Genomic DNA, 10,441 nt, shown 5'->3' with positions numbered 1-10,441 from the left:
TTTTCTCTCGTGCATGTGCACATGCCCTAAGGGTAAAAAAAAAAAAAAAAAAAAAAAAAAACTAACAAAGATCAGGGTTATTGAAGCCTCCCCTCCCATGTGAGTCAGCCTCTCAGAGCATCATGTTTCATTGTTGTGCCACCTTCTGTCCTCCAGAGTAAAATTTCTGTGACTTTCTATACATAAAAGGCCCAGAACAGTAGGCCCCAAAATGGTAACAGTAGATACTGTTAGCACTGTGATCATAGATGATTTACTTTCATTTGCTTATTCGAATTTTCTAATTTTTCTGCAATGGCTTGAGGAATCAATTTTAGGAGAATTCATTTGCTTCAAATGATGGAATTTGGGAGCCAGAAGGTGAATTTCCAATTAGTGGAGACAGAAAAAGTAAGAATGCTTGAAATAAATTTTCCATAATATTTGATTTCTCAAAAAGCCAGTCTCGATCCCCAAAATGCTGTGAAGTAACAGGACAAAGCCAGAATATGTCTCAATGGCTGAAGAAGCTCCCTTCCCTTGCTTATTTTTCAGAGAGTAATACTAGCAGAGGGAAGAGCCTTGATTATTAAGTGTTGATCCCACAGTGGCTATTTGACCATATTTAACTTTCTTTTTCCTTGTTTCATTCTGAAGATGCCTGACATTTCTTGTCAAAAATTTACTCATCTATTCTGCACCACTAAATCTGCGTGGTGTCCTACATTTGAACTCATCTTCTACAACACACATCATCTGTTGACAAATGTCTTTTTTTTTTCCACAGCTTTCATGATACAATGACTCATTCCCTGGTGGGTGGTAGGTAACTCTGCCCTTGGTCACTAAGTGAATGATTTGGAAAGCCTTTGTAGCTGAACATATTTGAGCTAAATGATGCAGTGGGAAAGACAGGGTCATGGAAAGAGCATAGCACTGCAGATTGTCAAATGGTGCGTGGCAGGCATCAGAAATGTGGTGCAGATGGAGAGGCCGTGAATACATTTCAGGTACTGCAGCAATTAGAGCAAGCAAAAATCCATGCAGGTTCCCCTTGGATATTGGAATATGGTGTCAGTGTTCTCCAAAATACAGATGGTGTTTCAATACACATAACAGCCTTAACTCTCACCATCTGGACCATGAGAGACTTTTCTGCTTGGAGTCCTTAATCAGTGACCATGTTTTACTGCATTCACAGCAATTAGAAGTGACATTTTCTTTACTTCCTCTTTTAAATTTTTTTTTTCTGATTACCTTTGCATTCCTATTTTCTTTCTCTGTCTTGCTCATTCTAACATTGTTGCTTAAAGCCCTCTCAGCTCTGAGCTGATTAGGACACCTGATTCCCAGCAATTCTACTCTGCCCCTCATGTATCATGCATGAGCAAATTTGTAGATGAGTGCTGGAGCAGCACCCATTCTCTAAGAAAAGCAATGAGGTCATAAATAAAGTGGTTCTGTCAATCAGCATGGAAGAAATATCTGACATGAGATTTTACATTGTCTGTATTTCATGGTTGGAAAGGGAAGCACCATTTCTTGAGCTGCAGTGAAGATGATGCAAAAGCAGTCACTCAAGCTATGATGATAGAGCTGGCACCACAGCACAGTGGTTAAGTACTCTGCATAGAGAGCCAGATCCCACAGAGCCGTCCATGGTTCAGTCCTAGCCTTAGCAGCCTGAAAGAGATGCTAGGCATATGTATGTGTGCCCCAAATCCTGATAGTTTGGAGAATGGTGGAAAAAGTATTGTGGTATGACAATGCTCCATTGGGGAATGCTTTCTCTTTCACACTCTGGAGCGCACATATATCTTCTGACCATAAATTAAAAAAGAAAAGAAAAGAAAACAGAAAAGAAAAGAAAAGAAAATACGTCATTGTATCAGAGTAGCAGAATTCTAACTTTGAGATATGAACCAGGCCTCATTATTCATATTCTTGCTTCAGGCTGATAGTAGAAGTTTCCTACAGACACTTTTATTTCCTATAACTGAGTTTCTGAAAAAATTACTAGAGGGCAATTTAAAGAGCAAAGGAAATAAAAATACTGTGGTTAAATTATGACTGCCAAAAAATAATGTGTTGAAGTCCTAACCACCCCTGCTCCTGGTACTTGTGAATCTGACCTGATCTGGCAATAGGGTATTGTAATCAAGTTAAAATGAAGCCATGCTGGATTATAGTGGACCTTAAACTCAATAACTGGTGTCCATGTCAAGACCCAGAGGCACAGAGACTCTCAGGAAGAAAGTCATGTGATGATGGAAGCAGAGAGCCGAGTGATACACCTGCAAACCAAGGCATGCCAGTGATTATGGGTAACCACCAAAAACTCAGAGAGAGGAAAAGAACAGATTCTCCCTAGGAGCCTGCAGGAAACAACATTGCTGATACTTTGATTATAAACCTCTAGCCTCCAGGACTGTGAAATAATATTTTTTTGTTGTTTTAAGTCACCCTAGTTTGTGGTAACTGATTGTATCAGCCCTAGGAAATTAAAATAAAAATGAAATCCTTTGGGGGTAAAAAGAGAAATACTCCTGAGGTTAAAACAAGGTCCTGAAACAGGAGAGAAAATCAAGAGCAGAAACTCTGAATAGCTTCATCACTTATTTATGATAAAGAACAACTTACATGATGTTGCTAAGGTTCTTTTCCTCCTCTGCAGAAGAGAAAAGGTAATTTGTCTGAGCAAGGGTACTGCTCAATGTCTGATAGCTCTTACCCTTGCAGTCAGTGTCATCATTATCATCAACATCATTGATACCCCTTAATGGAGTCATGAAGTGGGAGGCTGGTATTAAAACAAAGATTCCTATTTACTATGGTCCTGACAAAGCTGTGGTCTGCCTGAAATGATGGCCACAGCCTTAGCCTGGCTAAGTCATGGAGCTAACCTGATAAAACCACAGTGGTTCCAACCCAGTTGAAGCACACATCTCTAGTAAAGAAGAGAATACCCGTCAGGAATGATGAGTGCCTCCCATCCAACACTATGAAGGTACAAAGTCAAAGTAGCTTTGCAAGTGGAGACTGGATAGACTTCTTACAGCATATTCTTCTCAGGATTGGCTTCACTTTGGCCTACATAGAATGGTAAGGATGCACAAAGACAGAAAGGAGAAATGAAAAAGAAAACTCATGCTTTCAGGTATGTGCATTTTTCCAACACACGTGTATTCTCTACTCCTATGGTTGTTCTGCTTGGAGTCTCTAAGAGAGTCTCCATTCATGAAGTTAAAGTTTTGGATTTGTCTGAAAGAGCTCCTTATCTTAACAGAAAAAATAACAACAATGACAACAAAAGATACCTACAGTTTATGACTGGACTGTACCCAGCTCATATCAGCCATCTTACACACATGAGTTCCTGCAAGGGTAGGAGGATTTACTACCATCTTGGAAAACATTTGTAATTGGTCTGAACTAACCTGGATGAGAGAGATTCGGTGCTGAGTGCTATTTTGTGGGTTTATGTGCAGGACACATGTGTGGAGAAAGCTGAATGACCTAAAGTTGACCCCCCACTGCAGGGAAGGAATAAGAATGCAGGATGCAGCAGAGTGACCAATCAGAAAAATGCAACTTTTAACAATGGACCAATAGAATTGCTGTTTGAATTCACCAATCAGAGCTGCACAAGTTTCAATGTTTGATTTGCTTTCATAGACTTAATTGAAGACTTAAGCAGAAATTATTTCTCTCTAAAAGCCCATCCCTGAACACATTCAGGTAGCCAATCTTCTGAAAAAAGCCTGTTCTTTGTCTTCCAAATGATATAACCCATAGTTCTTGTCTTCTTCCTCAACAAACCCTGTGATCAGAGTATGGCTTTTCTGGCAGTGAGTAATGGTTTGCAGTCAGTATCTACTTTGATTCACAATCCCTTAAGCCAATGTGTGTGTGTGTGTGTGTGTGTGTGTGTGTGTGTTTTCTTTTGTTGTTGTTGTTTTGTTTTGTTTCATTTTATAGAGAATTTTGCCATAAGGAGCATACATTCACTAGAGAGAGACAGACAGACAGTAAAAGGGATACTGAGAAATCATTCCCCCAGGGTGGATGACCACATCACAACCCCTTCTCCTCCATTCTCCTCTTGGGATCTTGGGCACACAGGCGCAAGCACACACATGCACACACACCATGATTTTAAAGCCACCATGTTCAGGATTCAAACTACAGTCAGTCATGTGGGAGCCATTGTAACTGCTATGCTGTCTGCTGGCCCACCAATGTATGTTTTTAATGCCTTTCTAATACATACACTGATTGAATGATCAACCCATATTATTGCAGGAGATAAAGGTTTGATAGCATGTTTCTTTCTAGAGGCAGTCATGACTGTTTTCCAGAAGTCAATGCAGTTACATATTCACATTGCTATGTTTTCTCTGATCCCTGCCAGTGACATTGGCTTTTTTTCCTGTGTGATAATAGATTGAAAGGCTATACAACAGAGTAGAGGTTCCCAGCTTTCCATACAATCTATCAACCGCCCTTTTGTAGCTGATGGCCACAGGTACTTTAGTATATGGCAGAGGTGATCTAAAGCACCTGCAGTTTTTGTTTTGTTTTGCTTTGTTTTTGCTATAGGACATGTATACTCCCTGGAGAGACAGAGAGACAGAAAGTGAGAAATCACCTCCCACAGGGAATCGCCACACTGCAATCCCTTCTCCATCTTCCTCTCAGGATTTCAGGCATGCACACACATGCGCCCAGCATAAGTTTTAAGCCACTGGGTCTGAGATTCGAACCATGGCCAACTACATGGGAGTCCAGTGATGTAACCATTATGCCATCTGCTGGTCCCAAAAACAGCAGTTTTTAAATATTATTTTATCATTTTCTTGTGCCCAATTACCAAAAACTAAGAATCATTATGAATAAAGGCTCTATATACTTTATGGATATACTATGATACATTCTAACACCAAAATTTTATTCACTATATAGAAAACAGCATACTTAAAAAGTATCTAATAATTGTTGCACTTGTCACTGATCATGTCTATCCCTGTTTTTCTTTCTTTTTTTTTACAACCATATTTATTTTGTATTTATTTTTACACCGGTATATTTAAAGAAGTGAAGAGGATACAGTTCCTTGGTCCTCACTCTTGGCCCCAGAGACCCAACCTTCTTAAGTCTCATTTTGTAGTTTGTTCTTGGCCTGTACTTGCAAAATGACCTGCAATTAGAGTTTTTAGGGTGATTTGCCTTTGGATTTATCAGATAAACTCCATGGCCCAAGATGCAATCATTCCACTGGAAAGGGAGGTGGGAGTCTAACAAGACTAAGAAACCATGGTTAATCTACTCCCAGACTAGTAACTAGTAAGATTGGCAGGATATTACACCCAAAGGTCCTTTGCACATCGTCAAAGGAAGTAGGGATTAAAAGAGACAATTGAGTGTCTGAAATTACTTTATGAATGCTGAAATACTACCAGTGTATTACCCATGGCCAGGAGGGTCCTGTAGAACATGTAGCATCAGGAAAATATCATAGAGCTGCTGTTAAGCCCCTGTACTTTATCTTGCACCTAGCATCACCCCTGCATCCTGCCAGTATGTCTATGATGTGAAGAAACTGTGACTTAGAGGACAACTCATGAAGAGGAACCATGCTAGCTTAATAAATAAGACTTTGGAAGAGTTGCCATTCAATTATATAAAAGGGATTTTTATTTCACCTAACGTTACCTTCTTGAACTTTTGCAGGTGCAAATGATATTAGATTATACACTGAGCACTCATTATTGACACAAATGGCTTATTTTTAGCAAAATAGCTCCCGAAATACTTCCTTGCACCTACACACAGAAAAAAAAATCTACCTCTTAAAAAATACAGTGAAGCTGTCAATTTGAACATGCAATTGTGTAATGAACTCTATTAAGCACCTCTTTCAGGAAGCAAGGCTATATACTAAAATCTTTCCTTGATGTTTTTCTTTTTCTTTCTTTCTTTTTCTTTTTTTAAGAGGGGTTTTTGTTCTATAGGGCATGTGCACTTTTCAGGGAGAAAGAGATAAACAGAAAGAGATAAATCAACCCCCTGCGGGGTTGGCTACTCTGCAATCCCTTATCCTCCAGTCTCCTCTTGGGATTTAGGATATGGTTGTACACGCACCCAGCTTGGGTTTTAAGTCCAGGTCTGGGACTTGAACTGTGGTCAGTTAATGGGAGTCCAGCAATGTAACCATTATACCATCTGTTGGTTCCTCCTTGGTATTTTTCTATTAGATCATTTTAACAAGTCAATTCTCACCAAAGAAGTTTATGTGAATATTTACCTAATATTGGGTCATTGGAAAAGTAATAACCCATTTTGCATAGAAAAGCAGAAAAATATGTCTTGGCTTTTCCAACAACTCAATACATTTGGTCAATGATTATGGGAAATTTGGTGTTTAAATGTGGGGATTCATGGAAGTAGAAGACTGCAGCACTTAGAAAAATATTCAGGAAGTGATACCTAATACCCTGACCTCAAGAAGTACATAACCTAATCAGAAAAACATAAACACAAATGGTAAGTAATACCACAAATCAAAATCAACTGAGTTTGTTTGAAGTCATTCTGGTTTTTCATATTTTAAGATTTCTTAGATGTTCAAACTGTGTAAAAGTAAACGGAAAATCAAAGCCCATTCAACAATTTTATGTAGGTTTTGCATTCTTTTCAATAATACATACTCTGCACCAAACTCATCTGTATAAACAATGAGGCCTAGAAAATATCAGGTCCTCTAGTTTATACTTGGACAGTTTATGCAAACATGTTTCAAAAACGCATGTAGAATTGGCCCTTCCACTGCCTTGGAACATTATACTAGGCTAAATTCTAAGGATATCTTTTCTACTCTGAAATTAAAATCCAGCTCACAAAAGAAAATACAACTTGCTCTGCCATTCTCTTATGTTTACAAAATACACATTGAGTTTTTTCTTAAATACTCTTATAGTTCCGCTTGAAATGTTTAGACACTGTGGTCTTTACACATGTAGAAAGAGGTCAGATTATGGCCCAGCCATAATGTCATGCTGCTCCACAGACTGAGACCACGTGAAAGGCCTTGGTTTGATTCCTAATCCAACCCAAAAGCCAGAAGCAGTGATATATGCCTGTAACTGAGGGGACAGGGGAGGTTGAGGCATGAAGATGTTGGGGCAGAAGCTGGCCTAGGCAACATAGCAAGACCCTATAAAAAAGAGATCCAGGCATGGTGTAAAAAAGAGATCTCTTGGACCCAGCAGGTGGCATGGTGGTTAAGACATTGGACACCCCCACATGGCTGACCGTGGTTCAAGTCTTGGACCTGGTGGCTTGCTTTCTCGCTTTCCCTCTCTCTCTCTGTGTCTCTCTCTCTGTCTCTCTCTGCCTCTCTTTGGTCAAATTTTTTTTAAAAAATGAATAATTAATTAACTAATTAGAATTAAATGAATAATTCTTTTAAAAAAATAAAAAAGAGAGATCTCTGTAAAAAAAAGAGATCCAGGCATGGTGGCACATGTTTATTTTCCCTACTGGGAAATTGGTGCAGGAGGATCAAGACACAGACAGAGTCTGTGTAAAAAGAAAAAGAAAGAGAATAAAGAAAAGGAGGTAAGAAAAAAAAGAAATATGGAAAGATCAGATTCTCCTGGTACTAATCCTCAATGTTTGGCTCGTGAAAACTAAAGTTATTACCATTTCTTCAAAGATTTCTATTTGAAGTAAGTTAAAAGTTTTGCAGTTAAGAAACACTGTTTCCACTTCATTTTCTTTGTTTTAACAATACTAATTAGAAATTTTAATACAAAATGACATTTAAATAGCTACAAAACCCATATAATATCCAGAAATTAAGATAATAGAGAACACAACATTTGTGAAAAATAGCATAACTCTACTAAAAGCCATATTTTAAAAAATTCATAAATGAAGCAAAATATCATGCTAATGGTGACTTAAAGTTTTAATTCCTCTCAAATTACTCTGAAAATGCAGCATACTTCTAATAAAAATTCAGGAAAGACTTTTGGAGGGAAGTCAATAGGATAATTTTAAAGTTTAGTTGGTGAATACTTAAATGGGATTTTGAAAAAAATAATCAAAATCAACTATAACTGTCACAAAATCGGATCTGAAGTCAAGGGAGCAAGGTAGAAAGTCTTCCAAAAGTTTATAGAAAAATATTATTTTTAGTTATAATCATTGTATATTTTACTTTTATTTTATGTTTAATCAATGTAATTACTAGGGTAAAGTCTAAGTTGTATAACAAAAACTTCTTAAAATATAGTAGTTCAAATAAATAGACATTAAAAGTCATGATATATTTTTCTGTATTTTTTATGCAAAAATGTGTCATGACTTTTCTGATGACCCAACATTTCTCTATGCTGTAACACTTCCAAAGGACAGATAAACTCTGTTCCATAGAGTTATTCAGGTACCAAGGACAGTGTAGCAATTCTGCCATCTCCAAGTGGCTTCCAAAGTTGCTCTACTTATGGTTCTTTCCACTGTAAAGATCAATATATATCTCGTCCAATGCAAATAGAGAAAGTATCCATCATCATTGTTTTTAAGAAATGAAATAGCAGGCCAGCTCATGTCCTGATGGATAATATGTCTAGATCCTACATGGCCAACTATGTAGTTCAAGTCTCAGACTTAGTAGCTTGGAAAACACGTGGGGCATGTGTACATATGAATCCCCACAGGATGGAAAAATGAAGAAGAAGGGATCGTGACATGATCATGTCCCATGGGAGTGCTTGCTCCCCCTCCTTCCATCTCTTTCTACCTACTGTGAAACTGCACACAATCTTTGGCATTTTTTTTTTAATACAAAAAGAGATGAAATTCCATCCCTACATACTTTTCATTAATGAAAATGTATTAATGTGGTTATACCTAACGCTTTAGGTGGCTGATAATGAGCTTCACAGGTCAACCATTTATCCAGAAGGAAAGAGAGAACAGATTGGATAGAAACAACTAAATGTTGAACAAATTATATGGCCCACTTTGGCATTTTTTTTTTAATACAAAAAGAGATGAAATTCCATCCCTACATACTTTTCATTAATGAAAATGTATTAATGTGGTTATACCTAACGCTTTAGGTGGCTGATAATGAGCTTCACAGGTCAACCATTTATCCAGAAGGAAAGAGAGAACAGATTGGATAGAAACAACTAAATGTTGAACAAATTATATGGCCCATTTTTTTTAAGAGAGAACAGATTGGATAGAAACAACTAAAAGTTGAACACTAAGAGGTAACAAATTATATGGCCCATTTTTTTTTTTTGCTTTTTTTATTTTTTTTTTTTGGAACAAGAATTGCCAGTAGTAAAGGCTGACTATGTGTTTATTTGCTTATTTTCATTGAGGGAAATAGCTAGAGAGCATCACCATCCTTACTGAATTACAAAAACACAGCTCATACGAAAATCAACCATAAATCTGGTACTGTTTTCATTCCTTTTCTATTCTGTTTATGCTAAGCCAAACAGAAATATTTCTAGTAGCAGGCAGCAAATCAAGTGCTTTAAAGTTATTTGACCACAGAAATTTCTTGTTCAACAGTCATGGTTTCTGTCTTGTACAGCTCAGCAGGCTGGCTTTTATCTCCTGAACATTGAAAGTTCTTTCCATCTAATTCAAAGAATTAAGAGAGGTTTTGTGCCTGTTTAGAGAATCTACAAATGTAACTGAGACAGAATTGGAAAACTTCAGCCATATCAGGTTTCCAAACATATCACCCAAGCCAACAGTTGTACCAGCATAAAAAAAATATTAGACTATTTCAGAAGAATAAGACATGCTGCCCTGAAGAGAAAGGTAAAAGCTAATTGGGCAGATGGCTAAATATTTTTTTTTTGAGTTAAAGTCTCCATTTATTTTGTTTTGTTTTGTTTTATGTTTAAAAATATGGAACGCTTCATGAATTTGCGTGTCATCCTTGCGCAGGGGCCATGCTAATCTTCTCTGTATCGTTCCAATTTTAGTATATGTGCTGCCGAAGCGAGCACTAAATATTTTTGAAGAATTAACATCAGTATGAATTTGGTTCTGTTTCTCTACTTCTACCAAGAACAGTGTAAGAGCTTTCCAGGAATATTCCCAGGCCATTCAGCTAGGGGGCCTTGTTTACTCAACCTTTAAGTTTAACTTCTAAGAATATCCATTATCTCATACTTGCCTTTATCAACTATGTCTCTGAATCTTTACATGGAGCCAGTATTTCTACTCACAATGGTGTTGTACACCTAAAATCCAATAGTTGTCTGCATTAAATGCACTCAATTAGAGTCAGCCTTCAGCTTAATTTCTGTACCCATTATTTTATGCTTGCATCTATATTACTTGGTGCCCCTATCAACGATTTACTAACAAAACTCAGGCCTGAGATATCTTATTTGCCAGACTACTCTTCACCTAACCATCTTTCTTCTGC

General features: G+C 37.5%; 1 non-coding gene across 1 annotated transcript; it reads right to left on the bottom strand.

Annotated features, from left to right (window-relative positions):
• Window positions 1-9,909: 9,909 nt before the first annotated feature.
• LOC114008971 (U6 spliceosomal RNA) lies at window positions 9,910-10,016 on the bottom strand. The gene has a single exon (XR_003550459.1). It is a non-coding gene; the product is annotated as a U6 spliceosomal RNA (small nuclear RNA).
• Between the last annotated feature and the right edge of the window lie 425 nt (window positions 10,017-10,441).

Source organism: Tupaia chinensis, unplaced genomic scaffold (genome assembly GCF_000334495.1).
Source record: "Tupaia chinensis unplaced genomic scaffold, TupChi_1.0 Scaffold000423_1, whole genome shotgun sequence".
Taxonomy (NCBI): domain Eukaryota; kingdom Metazoa; phylum Chordata; class Mammalia; order Scandentia; family Tupaiidae; genus Tupaia; species Tupaia belangeri.
This window is presented reverse-complemented; position numbering and strand designations above follow the sequence as displayed.